We start from the raw sequence: 19112 nt of genomic DNA, 5'->3' as shown, positions 1-19112 counted from the left end.
TATTTATTTTATGCAGGTTGTATAGAAATTCGCATAGATGAATGAATTTGGCACAAATAGTTCATTGTGTTAATGTGTTCCTGGTTGTATGTCTGCTTTTTTCAGCCTTTTTTCTCACAGGCCTACTCTCGGGCACAGTAGTATGTGGCCATGTGCGTCTGTGGCTGTGTGTGCGTGTTTCAGGGCCCAGGTAATGAGGCCACATGTACACCTGTGGCACCTGTAATTAGGTCGTATATTAGGCTGACACACCTGACCTACTCCTACCTGCCTCCTTCCTCACCTTGCCTCCCTCTGTGCCTCCTACCTCACCATGTCTTACCTCCCTCCCTGCCTTTCTCCTCTCTCTCTCTCTCTCTCTCTCTCTCTCTCTCTCTCTCTCTCTCTCTCTATCTATCTATCTATCTATCTATCTATCTATCTGTCTATCTCTCTCTCTCTCTCTCTCTCTCTCTATCTATCTATCTATCTCTCTCTCTTAAAGCCTGCCTCTCTTTTGTCTCCACCCCTAAGCATCCCGCCTCTTTTTTCCTGTCTCCGAACCTCAGTCACCTACTTCTTCCTCTTTATTGTCTGCCTCTCTCACTTACGTCTCGACTTTTTACTCTCCGCTTTTCTCACCTGCCTCTCTTATATGTCTTTTTCCTACATATTGTCCGCCTGTCTTACTTGCCTCTAGCCTCATTTTTAATAGCCTTTCTCACCTGTTTCTCTCACCTTCCCTTAGCCATTTTTATCGTCTATAACTCTGGTTTGTGTCTGCCCCTCTCACCTGCCCCTCTCCTGTCTTTTGCATGTTTCTCTTTAGACCTACTTCTCATTCCTCTTCCTCTCTCATCTGCCTCTCTTCTGTCTGTTGTCTGCTTCCCTTTCCATCCCTTCCTCTTTCGATTTTATTGCCTATCTTTTCACTCTTCTGCCTCCCAGTCTCTCCCATCTGCCGTCCTGCCTTTTCCTTCCTCCTTTCCTCTCCACTCTGCCTGTATCTGCTATTGACCCCGCCCGTGTGTGAGCGACGGGTAATGTTGTGGGCTTCCTGCTCTAATACCGCTTCTTTGATCTCACCACCTGCTGAAGAAGAGCAGCCCTGGCAAGTTGGTCTGTTACATCTTGGACCAGAGAACCACAGGGATCCTTAATTTTTTGCCATTTTTGTAACTTCAAGACGATTTTTTTCAGCTTTGGGAGTGGCTTTTCGTATTGAACAGCCTTCATTAACTACTGTATTACTTGGGACTCTTCCTAAATTAATCAGAGTCCCCTGACAGTAGCCAAAATATTGCGCTAAATGGGTTTTCGGGATGAAATGGTTAATTATTTCAGTCAGACAATTTCTTTGTATATTCTTACTGTGTCTAAGTTATTTTATTCAGCTTAAAGAGGTTTCTCGAACTGCGAGAGATAGATGCAGTGTTCACTGACCCCTTCAGTACAAAATGCCTCTCAAGGTAAATAGAATCATATGAAAGTGTCAAGAACAAACCAACAGAGGATGTCATCTGATTCGTGGAATCAACTTGGCAGGATGTGTTCCAAAGCAGTGCCATAAGCTTGCAGCTGTCCTTCAGAGGTTCCATTTTGGCCTACCCCTCTTTTTTTCCCACATGATATCCCCATCAGCCTCAGTCTCTCTCTCTCTCTCTCTCTCTCTCTCTCTCTCTCTCTCTCTCTCTCTCTCATGCCTACCCACCAGCCTTTTCGTCTCTCACTTGCCTCTCTCACCACCCCTCCTGTCTCTCATTTGCCTCTCTTACCACTCCTCCTGTGTTACACTTGCCTCTCTCATCAGCCTTCCTGTCTCTCTTGTTTCTCTCACCAGTCCTTCTGTATCTCGCTTGCCTCTGTCGCCAGCCTTCTTGCCTCTTACTTTCCCATGTCTCCCACTTGCCCCTGTCTCTCACATGCCTCTCTCACCAGCCATCCTGTCCTTCGCTTGCCTCTGTCGCCATCCTTCCTGTCTTTCACTTGCCTCTCTCACCAGTCTTCCTATCTCTCACATACTCCCTCATGAGCCTCTCTGTTTCTTGCTTGCCTCTCTCATCAGCCTTTCTGTCTCTCACTTGCCTCTCACTTGTCTCTCTCGCCAGCCTTTCTGTCTCTTACCTATCTGTCTCACCTGTTCTCTCAACTGAGTCTCTCATCTGTCTTCCAGCCTCCCTGCTTCTCTCTCTTGCCTCTCTCGTCTGAGTCCATGTCTCTCTCACTTGCTTCTCTCACCTGTCTCCCTGACTCTCACACCTTCTCAAACTTGTCTTCTTGCATTTCTCGCCTGCCTCTCTCTGTTTCGCGCTTCTTCCTGCCTGCATTTTACGCCAACCCTGTGTGGACTAGCGATAGTGTTGTTGTCAGGACTCTAAAATATCATAACACTACATAATAGCTAGTAATGTACGTATGTAATACAGAGGTTAGATGAAAGTCATGCCTGGGCGAGAGGGCTGGTCGAAATGGCGTTTGCATTCTCAGTTAGAAATTTCAAAACAGCACACTGTGACGCTTGATCTGAAGTCCCCAGGCTCGGGAAAGTTCCACACAACCGTGCCCTTTACGTGACACAACCACTGATATACAGGAGAAATGGGAGAGACAAAGCAGAGAAGGAGTTAGGAGAGAGAGGGCAGCAGAAGGGGTTTTAGGAGACAGAGTGAGGCACGGTGAGGAGAGGCAGGAAGGAGCGCGCGAAGTTAGCAAGCATAAACTGCTCTCAACTCAGTACGCTCTTGTGAGACATACTCAGTATTATTCTTGAGATATTCCCTTTGAAGAGAGTAAACTACAATCAAACCCCAGACTCATCTTTATCTTTCTCCTGCCATAGACGACAAGTACAACGAACATTTTCTTTCGTAAAATCCGTACAAATCAACTTACTGTTACAGTATCTCGGTGACAACTACGATATAATATATCTACGATTATGATATATTATTTGGTTGCAGCAAGCGTATGAACCACGTCTATGAGTCTACAGTTGAGTCTACATTATCAAGAATGAAAACAAAAACAACTACAAGTTTGAGCCACACGACGCCTCACAACCTAATACTGGCAGTAGTTTGATGATCTTTTGTTACAACCAACCTTCCAACTTCCACGTCATTCAACAATCAGCGCACCAACGAACTACAATACAATCTACTTATGCCTCACGATTTTATCAACCTTCAACAGTCAGCTGCGATAATTCTACGAGCTTCAGTTCTACGATTCACGATTAACTACAGGTATCGACGATTGTCACGAAACAAGCCAATCTACAAGCAACAGTCATCAGTTAAGCTACAACTTTGCAGCAGATGACTCTCCTAAACCCCATAACAATATTGTTATGAATACCATGTATTAATAGGTTACATTGTAATTAATTACTACAGGCTGACGTAGGTGCGCCAGCTGGGGCTTGACCGAGCGATGTTAGGACTCTAAAATATCATAACACTACATAATAGCTAGTAACGTACATATGTAATACAGAGGTTAGATGAAAGTCATGCCTGGGCAAGAGGGCAGGAGGAAATGGCATTTGCATTCTCAGTTAGGAATTTCAAAACACAGCACAAAGTGACGCTTGATCGGAAAGTCCCCAGGCTAGGGAAAGTTCCACACAACCGTGCCCTATACGTGACACAACCACTGATATACAGGAGAAATGGGAGAGACAGAGCAGAGAAGGAGTTAGGAGACAGAAGAGAGAAGGAGTTTTAGGGGAGAGAGAGAGGCACGGTGGGAAAGGCAGGAGGAGAGCGCACGTAGCTCTCACCTCAGTATCCTGCGCTCTGTGAGACTCACTATTACTCAGTATTAATCTTGAGATATTCCCTTTGAAGAAAATAAACTACAATCAAACCCCAGACTCATCTTTATCTTTCTCCTGTCATAGACGACAAGTACAACGAACATTTTCTCCTTTCATAAAATCCCTACGAATCAACTCACTGTTACAATACCTCGATGATGACTACGATATAATATATCTACAATTACGATATTGTGGGCTTGCCATTCCAATGTCACTGCTTCGATTCGACCACCTGAAAGAGTGCAATGTTGCGGGGATGCTCTGTAATACTTTCTACCATAGGACGAGTTATTTTGTTATATTCCTTCTACCTGCATATGATTTATTTAGTAAAGGAGACAACCTTCTAACTGGAGGGCTTAGATATACCCACTCAGTACAACAGTTCATTCCTTAATTGAGCAAAATCGTAAAGAAAAAGCGAGAGAATATTCTAAAGTCGACAACATTTCATCACCTTCCGTCAATTCAACCTAGTACTTTAATTTGATGCTGCCTGACAATTTGCGAAACCTACCCCGTCACTACCTTTTGATTTTACCATCTCCAGGCGACTCAAGATGGCTTAGGTGTGACTTTTCCAACTGTAAGGGATGGACATGGCCTTTATAAACTCCATCACTATTAGGCTGCTGATTCAGTTTCATCGCCCGAGGGAGAGTAGTGCTGGGAGGTTTGTCTTTCTTTTACTCCATCACCTCTATCAAGTATTTTTATAGTTTATTCTTGCTACCTCCAGACATATTCATTCAAAATACAAACTTCTTGCAATGACGGGATTGTTGAGGCTATACCTAAACTCTTGTATTCCACTTTGCTACTACGTAATGATTATAAACAGCTAAGTGTGATCTACTATAGTGAAAGTGTTAAAGACAAGTACTCTTTCAGTACGATTACATACTGTACTTCTTTTAGTTTATCCTTGTAGCATAATTGGACGGTATCATTTAATTTGAAAAAAACACTGGGACTGGAAGCAATAACCGCTAACCCCGGCGGTATGGCATCTGTTACGATTTCATTCTGTCCCCTCCAAATGGATTTACTAACCTAAGAAATGAGTAACCCTGACATACATACCATTATCTCAAATGACTAGCCACCATCACGCCATTAGCAGTTTTAGCATGGTAATTGTTGAGTTATAAATAGGCCCTCCTGACCAAACTAATTACGTGTGACATTGTGAGTAATTGGTGGTCTATACGTGCTGTCCATGTGACGGTGTGTGTGTGTGTGTGTGTGTGTGTGTGTGTGTGTGTGTGTGTGTGTGTGTATGTGTGTGTGTGTGTGTGTGCGTAACATCCTCTTGTCCTCATTACCTTTCTTCTCACTCGTGCTCAATACATTCAGTTTCTTTGCTTCTCATCTTCCATTCATTTTCCATTTTCGCCATCCTATTCTCAACCAGTCACATACAACTTCATTAGTTCTGTTCCTGTCATATCCTCTCCTTTCCGTCCTCCACATTACATTAACTTCTGATTTATTCTTTTTTCCTTCCTCCGGCTTTTCAGGTATTTCTTAGTCGTTTAACAGCCATCCAAGATATTGGGGGGAAAAAGCAACAGTATGAATGGCACCTTCTTATGTATGTATAGGTTTCCAGATTATGTGTTTCTTTGTACGTTATTAAGCGTAAAATTCTAATGAATATAAAGTTCCCTTCTGAGGACTGGCACGCAAGGGTGAGTGACAGATCAGTAATTCATGCGACCATCTTTCCATATCCATAAAAAATTTCTGGAATGAATAAGAAATGTTAAAGATTGTTTGGGGGACAGATTTATGGAAAACATTGCATAAGGGTAACCATGTACAGTGAATTGTGTCCTGACGCATGAAATTATTACAGCCATAAAATTATAACGCAAGAGATGCTGAGCCGTTTTTCAGTTGAAATTATTTCCTGGGTGGATGTCTGCCGCGCCATGAATGAAGCTTATGTAATGCTTCACCAAGAAAGAAATGTAAATCTGCTTTTCTAGATCAATTCTTTCCACTAATCTGTAAAACTTTGACAATATAACCATATGAAATGTTGATCTCTCATCGATTCTGCATGCTCCATCCCTGGAATAATAAAATTAGTGTTACTGTTAGGTGACTGCGTAGAAACAAATAGCTAACCTGAATATCTATAGAACTCAAGAATTTGCTCTACAGAGTCACTTTATTATCGCCCGCCTTTTAGCAAGGCGGAGCGATAATGTTTTTGCCCTCATCTCTCTCTCTCTCTCTCTCTCTCTCTCTCTCTCTCTCTCTTTGTGTGTGTGTGTGTGTGTGTGTGTGTGTGTGTGTGTGTGTGTTCCCATTATATCTCATTAACGGCTTGAACTGTCAACATGAGACCTTCAGGGTATCTAGATATGGCCAAAATCTTGGACGAATTCGAAAAATGGGCACTCAAGGTCAAGGTCAAGGTCACCAAAATGGCTGCAAAAGGTCAACTAGTTTTTATCGGCCGCCTTTAGCACCAGAATATCTCATGAACGGTTTGAGGTATCAACAGGAAACCTTCAGGGTATCAAGTTATGACCAAAATCTTGGACTTGGCCAACAGCATATTCTGGCGGGCGATTATCATTCGGTTCCCGAATACTTTGCTTTCATTTTTTTTAAATATATTGATTTATTAATACCACCATGAAAAATGGCCAGCTATTGTCGGAGAGGCGCGAGAGTTTAAAAGAAGTCAGCCTGATGGTGACAGACAGGTTTATTGATAAGGGAGCGATTGATTTGTGGCTTCCATTTCCAGGTTTACGACATCTGGCTAAAGATAGATTATCGGACACCCAGTAAAACATTTTGGCTCCACCTCAGCTCATCATTTCGTATCCTCTCTTTTCCCTCTTACATCCCCGCGTTATTATTTTTCCCTCTGCCTTATTTCTGTGTACAGTACCTTCGTCCCAAAGAGGATAGTCTGCGAGGGATTAATGAAACTTCATTGGAACCCTTTGAAGATAGGAAGTACTAAGGTCTTTGAGTATGATTTTTTAATAATGCATAATTGCCTTACTTGTTATATAGTCTCCCCCCCCTCACACACACACACACACACACACACACACACACACACACACACACACACACACACTCTCTCTCTCTCTCTCTCTCTCCTTAATTTTGTTACATTTTCTTTTTCTCTCTCACTCATGTTCTCTTCGCTGCTCCACTGCATTTTTGTCGCTGTCATTCTGAGTTTTTTTTTTGTCAGTGATTAGAAAATAGGCTGGTTATTATCCAAGAAATGAAAAAAAAGGAAAAACACAAAAACCTAGTTAACTATGAATAAGTGCCCGACGAAAATGAAGAACTCTCGCATCCACTATCCAATGAAGTTCTTGGAATCATTTGCTGTTATTATTATTATTATTATTATTATTATTATTATTATTATTTTGTCACCCCGTTTTCTGTCTGCTTCATGGTGCTGGAGAGAGACACCCTTTAGTGGTGGCACCGATATAACTTGGCGGATCCCTCAGTTCTAGCCCTCATTTCCATCCCAGTCCCTCGAAAGGTTGAGGATGAACTGCAGGAGACGGGCGACTTCAGCTTGCAGTGTACCGGGCTCACAAGATGAGCCCGGGGTTATAACAGCTATTACAATTTATCTTTCCCTCAGCTTCTCCTTCCTTACTAAGCTCTCCTTACTTACACTCTCCCCATGATGACTATCTTGTTCAGTTCTGGATTAACCTGTGGTAGTAAAGGGGTTAATGGAGGCTATATTTAACTTCACCATATTGGAAAGTTTCTTCTCAGAATTACTTGTAAGTAACAAGAGTAGAATACATTGCACGAAGCAACCTTTTTTCTGAAAATATTATACCTTTTTTATATTCCCCTCCCAGACTATTATACCTTTTTTATATTCTCCTCCCAGTCTATGTCTCATTTCCTTATTCCTTTCTCATCACCCCGTCTCACCATCTTCACTTCTTTGTTTTCTCTCTATCTCATTCATTGTCATTTTTCACTTTTTCCTCGCTGCTCTTCCTTCTCCCGTGTTGTTTTACGTCATCATCATTTTTTCTTTACCTCACTCGTGTCTCGTCCCCGAGTTTTTCTTTTATTTCCCCACTTCTCTCCCACCTCCCCATCTTCTTCCATCTCCCAGTTTCTCTTCCATCGCCTTCTCTCTCATTCTCGAGTTCTCTCATTCTCCCTATTTTCTCACATCCTCCTGTGTCTCCTCTATCGTTTCTCTTTTGCCGTCTTATTCCTCTCTCATTTCTCCGTCTCTCATCCTCCCGTTTTCTTTCATTTTTTTACATCATGATTTCTAATTTCTCCGTTTTTCCCTTATTTCCTCATATTTTCTCAAACCTTCCCTCCCTTTCAACACCCCGTTCTTCTCCTCTCCCAGTCTTTCTTCTATCTTCCTGTTTTTCACATCTCCCAGTTTTTCCCTCATCTCGTTCCTTTTCCTTCTTCCCAGTTTCACATGGCAGCCTTAGAAATTATTCATTTTTGTATGAGGGGTGTGGAAGTCAAGTTTGATAAAATTCTAGCAGGAGGCTTTGTAATGCTGTAATTAATGGATTTATTATTTTCCAGCTCATGGTATTAACAAACCTCTTCTTTTGTGTGTTGTTTGTTGTTGTTGATTCTCTCCTCATTAAAGGAGACCGGGCCCTGCTGTAGCCCGGTTGGTGGTGGTTGGCTTGAGTGGGGTAAGGGGGAAGACAGGGCCTGGGGATTGCCCAGCACACACGCCCTGTCTCCTAGCTGTGTTTGTGGTGTGTGTCTTTTGTATGTGTGTTTCGTTCTTTTATGTTTTCATCACTGCACAGTTTGCACTGATGAGTGAGCGTGCTGCACTAATTGTCCAGGTGGGTTCTTACATAAAGCTTTGTCATGGAACTGGAGTATAAGAGCATAATAGAAAACGTTTCAGATCTAGTTATGATATAATATATTTTTCTCACTCGTCCCTTTGTAGTCTTTGCTGCGAGCCTCTGCTTTGGGATGGGTCTCTATAGTTTTACTCTTCTTGTTTATTGTTGTTAATGCCCCAGATAATTACAGACATATTGCCACTTTTAGTTTCTTTTTGAAGCTTCCCCCGGGGAGTTTACAGCACGAAATGTTTGGAAAAAATAATACCGGGTATATAATATTGTGGAATTCATCTCTAATAATACAACTTTTTACCTAGCTGCCAACGTATGTACACTTTTCCCCCAAAGTATTTGATATTTTGCTGTAACATTAATTCAATATATTTCTTGTACTTGACATATCTGCGCCATCACATACATTTTGTAGTTGGCAAGGGTTGCGGAAACCTCTCATAACCGGTCGGATATTTGTAATAGACATTTAATTCTTATTAATCAGATTATCTATTAACTGTTGTTTATATATATATATATATATATATATATATATATATATATATATATATATATATATATATATATATATATATATATATATATACAGGCAGTGAACACGTTTAACACCAGACTCTCATTCCTCTGCTAACAAATGTAACCTACCCTTACTTTGCTGCATAGATTCACACCGTATAACTAACGATAACTGATAAAATTAATACATGTTGCGAGAAAAAGTGACTAACCAATTGTTCGCAAAGTATGAAAGTATGTTACGGACATGACCTATGAAAGTTTTTTCTACCCTTTCCGGCAGTCCCAAACGAGGTGCGAGGGTAGAGTTTTGGTAGAAATTTGCTCTAAGATCACGGTGTCCGCGTCTCGATAATTAAGTTACTGGAGCCAGTTAAAACCTCATTAAGATAATGTAAACAAAGGTAGCATATAATTTCAAATCCTTCTTTACACTTCCTCATTTTCACTGAAGTTCTCTATACTTCTCTCTCACCTACAAAATTCTTTACTCCCTAATTTTCTATCTCACTTATCCCATCCCATATCTCCCATTTTTCTCTCACCTTTCCAAATTCTTCCAATTTCTGTTGAACCTCGACCATTTTTATGTGGGTTCATCAGCTGTATTGTGCTGAGGAAATCAATTTAAATACATGAATAGATATTTGGGTAACCTTCTCACCGGCTGTGCAGTTACAGTATGTATTCATCTCTCTCTCTCTCTCTCTCTCTCTCTCTCTCTCTCTCTCTCTCTCTCTCTCTCTCTCTCTCTCTCCTGCACAAACATGTATCTAGATTACTTTTTCATTTTCTTCCTTTGTCATTTTTTCACGTTTTATCACGACGTTTTCTCCCCACCTTTCATTCATTATACTCGAATAACAAATCACACTAGCTTTCAGTTTTCTTTTACGTTCTTTGGAAAATAAATGAATCTTCTCTTCCTGCTGAATTTTCATATGATGTTATTTCAATATTGAGGATGGGCCTTTAGCACATATTTGATGAGCTCTATTTCGTTCCATGTAGAGAACGTACTGCCTTATTTTTAACGCTCCTTACGTCAGACAGAGAAAATCTAATGAGAAATAATAACACACTTCCATCACTGAATCGGATTAACACAAACGCCAATTATTCGTGCATGTGAAAAACAGGTATCATGATTAAATATGGATGAAGAATTTATATTTGATGTTCAGCGTAACCCACTGAAATACTATTTGGAAAAGCTATTGTTATTCATAGGAACCAAAAACATAATATGGATGAGGAATTTGTATTTGCTGTTAAGCGTAACCTTCTAAAAGACTGTTTGGAAAGGCAATTATTATTCATAGAAACAAAAGAAAAAAACATGAGCTGAACGAGGATTTCATATTACACAGAAGACATCATTTCTATTATGCTTTGTTGGAAAATTGTGATATATAAGACAATCGTTGTCTGTTCGCCTGATGAAGCTGAAAAATAAAGTAAATTTCTTTAGTGATACTCCTATGTGTAACTGTCGTCATTGAAGGACAAGTCTTCAGATCAGCGTGTCTTTACAAGTGATTAATGCCTTACTTTGCTTTCTTTGCTTTAGCTGCGAATGTGACAAAGATCTGATTTAAATGCTTTTGGTGATTGTGTCGGTAAGTTTGCTGGCTACCGGTACAAAACAGTGGATTGGTTTGTTGTCTTTCCAACTCTTTATCATAATTCCATCATAGGAAATTATCATAGTGCCGTCATAGCACACATACCGGTAAATGAGATACTGCTAACACTAACGACGGAAACATAAAGTATTATTGCCTAAGTGGGACCGTATGAAGATCTGTTGCTTTTTGTCGGACAGTAAGTGAACCAGTGTCTAAAAAGTATCTTTTTTTTTTTTTCCGTCTTTACATTTTTACAGTGACCTTTTACCCATACAGATACTACAATTACCAATAGCACAGCATAAGGGATTATACTAGTACCTTATATATGATATGAAATACGATGCATATTCAGGAATATTTTCAAAACAAAAATATAAATAAAAAGGAGGAGACTGCTAGAAAGTTCTTTACGAAGCCACCGACAACCCTGTTTAACGATGCTTTGTCTCCATTGTAAATGAGAAAAAAAAAAAAAAAATCGATGGTATCTAAAAGTGTGTGTGTGTGTGTGTGTGTGTGTGTGTGTGTGTGTGTGTGTGTGTGTGTGTGTGTGTGTGTGTGTGTGTGTGTGTGTGTGTGTGTGTGTGTGTGTGTGTGTGTGTGTGTGTGTGTGTGTGTGTGTGTGTGTGTGCGTGCGTGCGCGCGCGCGCGCGCGTCCCTCCTGTGTAACAATTGGCATTATCGAAATATGAGCCGTTTTTCTTATTTATTAAAGTCCGTTTCTTCTGCACTTCCATATTTTTCACTCATAAATCCCACTTCTTAATATTCTTCCCTTCTATCAGCTCTTATTTTTTTCTTTTCCAGTCCTACAGTTTCGTTTTGCTAGTTCCTCTTAGGCTATTATTCTGCCATGTCTTTCTCGTTCCCATTTCATCATTTTCATAATTCTCTCTTGTATTTTTTATCTTGTTTTTCGGTAGGGGAAGGGGGGGGGCGGCGTTCGGGACCCTGCCAACACCGGTATTCACGGCCACAATTTTTACCAACGGCGTAGCCGACATACATGTCTGTAAGTGGTGAACCTGGTGATCTTTCCTTCTTCAACGAAAGTTCAAATATCCACTAGTGGAGAGCTTTGTGCTCTTTTCTTATGAAATACAAAGTTGCTTAACTTAAAATCTGAGTTGATTTAACATGTCAGCTGTTGCGTCAGCTGACTTTTTGATGATTCTTTTATCTTTAAGAAAAGTTCGAATATCTTCTTTGCAGAGCTCTTAGCGACTTTCTTATGAAATGCAAAGTTGTTCAGCTTGCATCAACTGATGCATAGTTTCACCGCAGGTATATGAATATAGTCTCTTCGGGTATATGGGTGGTAATCATATACCCGAATTTACTAAGGTGCCCGTCTTTAACTGGGTGGAGAAACGCAAATGTAGTTTCCATCCAATGACCAAACCTCCAAACTTTTCCCCGCACCTCGCTGTAGCGGGACACTGTCATTCTCATGGGAACGTTGGTTCGAAGTGTTTCACTGCAAAAGATTTTCCTGCGGGGACGATTGCTCACCAGCGGTTGGTGGGTCTGCTCTGCTGGAAAGACCGGGGTAACACAACAACAACAACCTTCTTTAATATTCATTTCCATTTCCATAAAAACCTTTCCTTCCACACACTCCCAACACATCTTTCTGCCTCTTCATTTCTCTTCCATCCCACGCTATTTTCCCCATCTTACCAATCGCTTCTTGCATTTTACTCAAACTCTCCTTTTCTCACCATAACCTGTTCCTTTCTTTTTTTTCCCTTCTCCTCTTCTCTCACTGAATACCTCAACTATCTGTCTCCTCTTCCTCGTTTCTCTTTCTTTCCCACTCACCCAGCACCTCACCTTCCCATCCCACACCCCTCTACTGAATCTCTCTCTCTCTCTCTCTCTCTCTCTCTCTCTTTCCATTAACCCCACCCAACTCTTTCCCTTTTTCTCGCTCATTCCTGCACCCATTCCTTCCCCTCCCTCCCTTCTCTCCCTTTTCCCCTCACCCACTTCTCTCTTATTCATCAATCTTTCCATTCTACCTGCACCCACCTCCCTTCCCTCCTTCCTATCTCTCCTTTTTCCTCCTCACCCTCTTCTCCTCCCTCCCTTTCCTCTCCTCCTTTCTCTCCTCACTCAATTCCCTCACCTCCCTCTCCCTCAGCTTACCTCCCCCTAATCACACACACTCCTGTCCTATAAATATTTAGTGGATATGTCACCGACCCTACCACTCTATCCTTACCCTGGAATATTGATGAAGTCTGGTTGGCAGAGAGAGAGAGAGAGAGAGAGAGAGAGAGAGAGAGAGAAAGAGAAAGTAGCACAGCCAGATGCAAAAATAGACGGAGACAATACTGACGAAATAAATGAGAAGCGCAGTATCGAAGACAGAAGAGGTACATGAGAGATTGTCAAAAGCGGCATATTTTAAAGACAAAGTGAGAAGTGTGATAGAGAGACGAGGGTGTGAAAGGAGACGCAGCAGAAAAGTATTAAGTTTTTCCTAGACAACCAGAGGGCGTCAAAGATGAGCAACACGAACGAAGAAAAAAACGAAGAAAATGATGCAAAGGCATTGTGTTTAGATAAAGAACCGGTGTAAGAAATGGTGTGTATATCTCTCTCTCTCTCTCTCTCTCTCTCTCTCTCTCTCTCTCTCTCTCTCTCTCTCTCTATATATATATATATATATATATATATATATATATATATATTGTTACATAGCCTATGATTTTATCATCCTTTGTGTAATTTTAACGCTCAGTATGCTGCGTGTTTGATCACGAGCGTGTTCTGCCTCAGTTCCCCCCTTCTACCGTTATAGTAGAGTAAGTCGTTCTCTCTGTTGTCCAGAGCGGGATTGTCAACTCTATGTCCCCATGGCTTCATTTGCGCGTCCTTATTACAAGTTGTATGAAGCTCTGCTGGCCCCTATATAATGAGCTCAATCTCTGCATCATTGCCACTTAGATCTGCTCCTCATTTTGTTCACATCTCTGTCCTCCCCTGTACAGATATTATTATTGTGAGTGCTCAAGAAATCTCCAACCATCTAGCAGCTGTGTGTAATTTGAGTATAACTGTTGTTGCATTTTTTCTTGTACTGTATAGCATGAGTTTGATTTGTAGGCCTAGTGAAGTTTTTGTAATTCATGTAGGGTTCTTTGTGTCAGTCATTTTTGATAATAGTTTGTATCTGTAATTATTAATCTGGCATTCACTGAGTATTATCTGGTATCTCATTTTATCAGGGCTGACTTAGATAAATTTGCTCTTGCTAATTTCGTGTTAATAGAGGCTATTGCAGTTAACCATATATTTAACCTGTTTTTTGCCATTACATTATCCTTATGAGTCCTGAATGTTTTGTTGTTAATTTAAGCATTAAACTTTAACTTGTAATTTTACCTAACTCTTTTGTTTTGAACCTGGAACTTTACGGGACAGTAGTGATTTTTAGCATTCTCACTTAAAGTGTACGTTATCTTTCTCTGTTCCGTAACATAAATTTGGCGACCTCATATCAGGATATTCAGGATATTATCATAAGGATATTGTTTGATATTTTGTGACTGTGATATATTCATGATGGCTACTATTTCTACACTTGATGAAGCCAAAGATTTTTTGTCAAATGTGCAAACAGTGTGTGATATAGAAAACAGAACAAAGAATGAACTTAAGCTTGTTGCTCAACAATTGGGAATTGCAGTTCACTCTCATCATTCTAAAGATCAAATTGTTGGCATGATTAATAAAAGCTTGTTTAATGTAACTCCTCCAAATGAGCAAACGCAGATTGAATTAGCTAAGCTACAGCTAGCTCTGCAGGAGGCTAAGGCTAAGGAGGCGGAGTCTCGTGTTAAGGAAGCAAATGCTCGTATTGAAGAGGCACAGGTACAGGCTCAGGCACAAATTGAACTTGCCAGGATTCAGGCAGACCATGAGTATCGCATGAAACAAGGTGGAACTGGATCATCTAGCTCTGATGATTTTGATGTGGTTAAAAATGTTAAACTTGTCCCTCCTTTTAATGAATCTGATTTAACAAAGTATTTTCAGTTGTTTGAGAGGGTAGCTACAGGTTTTAATTGGCCTAAGGAGTATTGGCCAGTACTCCTTCAAACTGTTCTCACCGGTAAAGCTCAAGTAACTTATGCATCTTTGCCTCAGGATCAGTCTGATAATTATGATGTAGTTAAGAGCTTGATTATTAAGGCCTATGAGCTTGTTCCTGAAGCCTATAGAGTAAAATTTAGGACAACTTACAAGCAAGATAAGCAATCCCATGTTGAGTATGCAAAAATCAAAGAAGATTTGTTGGAGCAGTGGTTAAATTCTAAGAATGTGGATTCTGATTTTGACAAATTTGAGCAGATGATTTTGCTGGAGGACTTCAAAAGGTGTATTTATAAAGCTGTAAGCCTATATCTTGATGAGAAAAGAATAGATAATTTGTCTGATGCTGCAGTTTTAGCTGATGAGTATGTTCTCACTCACAAGAGATATTCTAGAGAAAAAGGGAAAGCTGAGAGTAAGTACGTTGCCTCTACTCAGAGTACAGGTAACAGGAAAGAGAATAAGGATGATGTTTCTCAGGAAGTAAATACCAGCTTCACCTCTAGATTTCAGAAAAGTAAATGTACTTATTGTAGTAAGCTTGGTCATACTACGGAGAGATGTTTCAGGAGACAGCGTGATGTGAACAAAAAGGAGTCTTTAAATATTCAGTCAATTGGTCTAGTGTCCACTCTTGAGAGTTCCCAGAATTCTTTAACTGAGTTAACTGAACCTGCTTTGAGGGGTAACTTAAATTCTCATGATGGAGCTCCTCTTTTGAGCAGTAACGTGGGTGACACTCTCAAGAGTTCATGTGCTAATTTCCTGTCTGATGGTTTTGTCAGTCCTCTGGACAGTAATGACAGGAAATCAGTTCAAATATATCGTGATACAGGTGCTTGCCAATCCCTTATGCTGACCAGTGTTCTAGGCTCTAATGTTAATTCCTCTGATGAAACTGTAATCTTACAAGGTGTAGGGAAATAATTACTTCTCTGTCCCTCTGTGCAGAGTGAATTTAGAGTCTGGTTTTGTTAATGGTTCCGTTATGGTTGGGTTGGTTGAGACACTCCCAATGTCAGGTGTAACTTTCTTACTTGGAAATGATATTGGTGGAAGTCAAGTGTGTCCAGCTCCTCAGTTGTCTAGTGAGCCAGTGGCTGCGTCCCAGGATTGTGATGTCCCTGATGTGTTCCCTGCATGTGCTGTCACTAGGGCTAAGTCTAAAGTTACTGGTGATTTAGAGGATAATGATGATGATGATGTTATCCTAGCTGACACTTTTCTTGCTAATTTGGACCACTCACCAGATGAGGCAGTACCCCGTAGTGTTGATAATTTGTCTCGTCAAGAGTTGGTTGAGTTGCAGGTTGCTGACCCTGAGTTGAAAGGTCTAGCTAACTCTGCTTACAGTGAAGAAGAGTCAGCCGGTGCTTCTACTTGTTATTATGTAAAGTCAGGAGTACTTATGAGGAAGTTGAGACCCCCAACAGCATCAGCCGACTGTGAATGGGAGGTTGTACATCAAGTTGTCATCCCTCGTGTTTGTAGGCAGGATATCATTCGAGTGGCTCATGATTCCATTTTGGCAGGACACCTTGGAGTGAGGAAGACTGTGGCACGCATTTTGAAACACTTCTACTGGCCAGGTATCTTCAGGGATGTTTCCTGGTATTGTAAGTCTTGTCACACCTGTCAAGTTGTGGGAAAGTGTAATCAGACCGAAAAGGTTGCACCTCTAGTTCCCATTCCTCCTTTTGAGGCGCCTTTCACCCGTGTGTTGGTGGATATTGTGGGCCCTCTTCCTAAGACTTCCTCAGGATTTTCTTATGTGTTGACCATGATTGATATGGCTACTCGTTATCCTGCAGCCATTCCACTTAGAAACATCTCAGCAAAGAACGTGGTTAAGGAAATGCTAGGGTTCTTCACAAAGTTTGGTCTGCCCAAGGAGGTACAGTCAGACCGAGGAAGTAATTTCATGTCAAATGTTTTCAAGCAGTCTCTGAAAGAGTTGGGCATCTCCCAGATCACGTCTTCAGCTTACCATCCCCAGACCCAAGGAGCGTTGGAGAGATATCATCAAACACTCAAATCGATGCTCAAGAAATACTGTTTGGAACATCAGAAAGACTGGGATAAAGGTCTTCCATTCGTTGTGTTTGCTGCAAGAGAATCTCCAAATGAATCACTGGGCTTCTCACCTTTTGAACTACTGTTTGGCCATGAAGTAAGAGGACCCCTTAAGCTACTCAAGGAATGCTGGCTGTCGGAGGAAGATGACGTCAACCTGCTGGAGTATGTGATAAATTTCAAAGAACGGCTGTCCACTGCTTTACAGCTGGCGAGAGAGAATTTAGGAGCTGCTCAGGAGAAGATGAAGACTTGGTATGATAAGAAGTCCAGGTTACGCCACTTTCAGCCAGGAGATCAGGTTTTGATTCTGCTACCAGTTCATGGGCAACCTCTTCAAGCCAAGTTTAGTGGCCCTTATTTCGTGGAGAAGAAACTCAGTGATGTCAACTATGTCATCGCCACGCCAGATCGTAGAAAGAGCAAGCAACTATGTCACATCAACATGCTAAAGTTATATCACAGGCGGGACGAAAATAATCCAGTCTGCACTGTAGCTGTTCCACCCGAGTCTGCAAGTGAAGCTCTCCCATGCAGTATGAGCCTGAGTGATAGTTTCGGGAAGAATCCTGATATCATGAATGATCTCCAGACTAAGCTTTCTCATCTACCTCCCAAGGAAAGGCAGGAGTTTTCGGCATTACTGCAGGAGTACCCGCAAGTGTTCCGTGCTACTCCAGGAAGAACCACTGTGTTGATGCATGATGTCGATGTTGGAGACGCAAAGCCAATTAAATTGCCTCCTTACCGTGTGAACCCAGTGAAAGTTCCTCTCATCCAGAAGGAGCTTGGCTACCTATTGGACCACAAGATGATTGAGCCCTGTCAGAGCGAGTGGAGTTCTCCTGTCACTCTAGTCCCTAAGCCAGGTGGGTCACAGAGGCTTTGCATCGACTACAGACGTGTTAATCAGATAACCAAAACAGACACTTACCCTCTCCCTCGTGTGGAAGATTGCATAGACAAGATCGGAAAGGCTAGGTACATAAGTAAGTTTGATTTGTTAAAGGGATACTGGCAAGTACCTATGACTGAACGTGCTAGGGAGATCTCATGTTTTGTAACATTAGGAAAGGCTTTTGCATGTTCAGTAATGCCGTATGGTATGAAGAATGCACCAGCCACATTTCAGAAGCTCATGAATGTTGTAACAGAGGGTTTGGCAGGGTGTGTTGTTTATATTGATGATGTATTAATCTTCAGTGACAACTGGAAAGATCACCTATGCCATGTCAGTAAATTTCTTGACCGTTTAGTTCATGCTAATCTTGTAGCTAATTTATCAAAGTGTGAGTTTGGTCAAGCTAAAGTTCAGTACCTTGGGTACGTAATTGGTGATGGACATGTTGCACCACCAGGAGCTAAGGTTCAGGTTATAAGTGATCTTCCCAGACCTAAAAGTAGGAAAGAGCTACAAAGATTTTTGGGAATGGTAGGTTATTACAGGAGATTTGTTCTTAACTTTTCTATTCTTGTATCACCACTTACAGACCTACTGAAAAAGGGAGTTGAATTTGTATGGACCGATAACTGTGAATCCTCTTTCAACAAACTTAAAGCTATTCTATTAAGTCAGCCAGTGCTCGCTACTCCAAATTTTGCTAAGCCTTTTAAGATGGCTGTTGATGCAAGTGATACCGGAGCTGGGGCTGTTTTGCTGCAAGAGGATGATCAGGGTGTTGAACATCCTGTATCTTATTACAGTAAGAAGTTCACTCCACCTCAAAAGAACTACTCAACTATTGAGAAAGAGCTTTTGGCCTTGATTTTGGGTTTACAGCATTTTTCATTTTATTTGTGTTCTGGTTTTGACCCCATAGTCATTTATACCGATCATAACCCACTGAAATTCCTTAGTAAGTTTAAAGATAAAAATCAGAGATTGACAAGATGGAGTCTACTTCTTCAGGAGTATTCATTAGACATACAACATGTCAAGGGGAAAGAAAATGTTATTGCAGATTGCTTATCTAGACTTTAGACAGATTGTTTTAGAGTAATAAGAAATTTCCTTTGTAAATTTCTTTTTCTTTGTGGGGAGGTGTTACATAGCCTATGATTTTATCATCCTTTGTGTAATTTTAACGCTCAGTATGCTGCGTGTTTGATCACGAGCGTGTT

The sequence above is a fragment of the Coenobita brevimanus genome, chromosome 14, assembly GCF_032717465.1.
Source record: "Coenobita brevimanus isolate Jiangsu-jjx chromosome 14, ASM3271746v2, whole genome shotgun sequence".
In the NCBI taxonomy this organism is placed as follows: domain Eukaryota; kingdom Metazoa; phylum Arthropoda; class Malacostraca; order Decapoda; family Coenobitidae; genus Coenobita; species Coenobita brevimanus.
The sequence above is the reverse complement of the archived record's forward strand: the minus strand, read 5'-3'. Positions refer to the sequence as shown.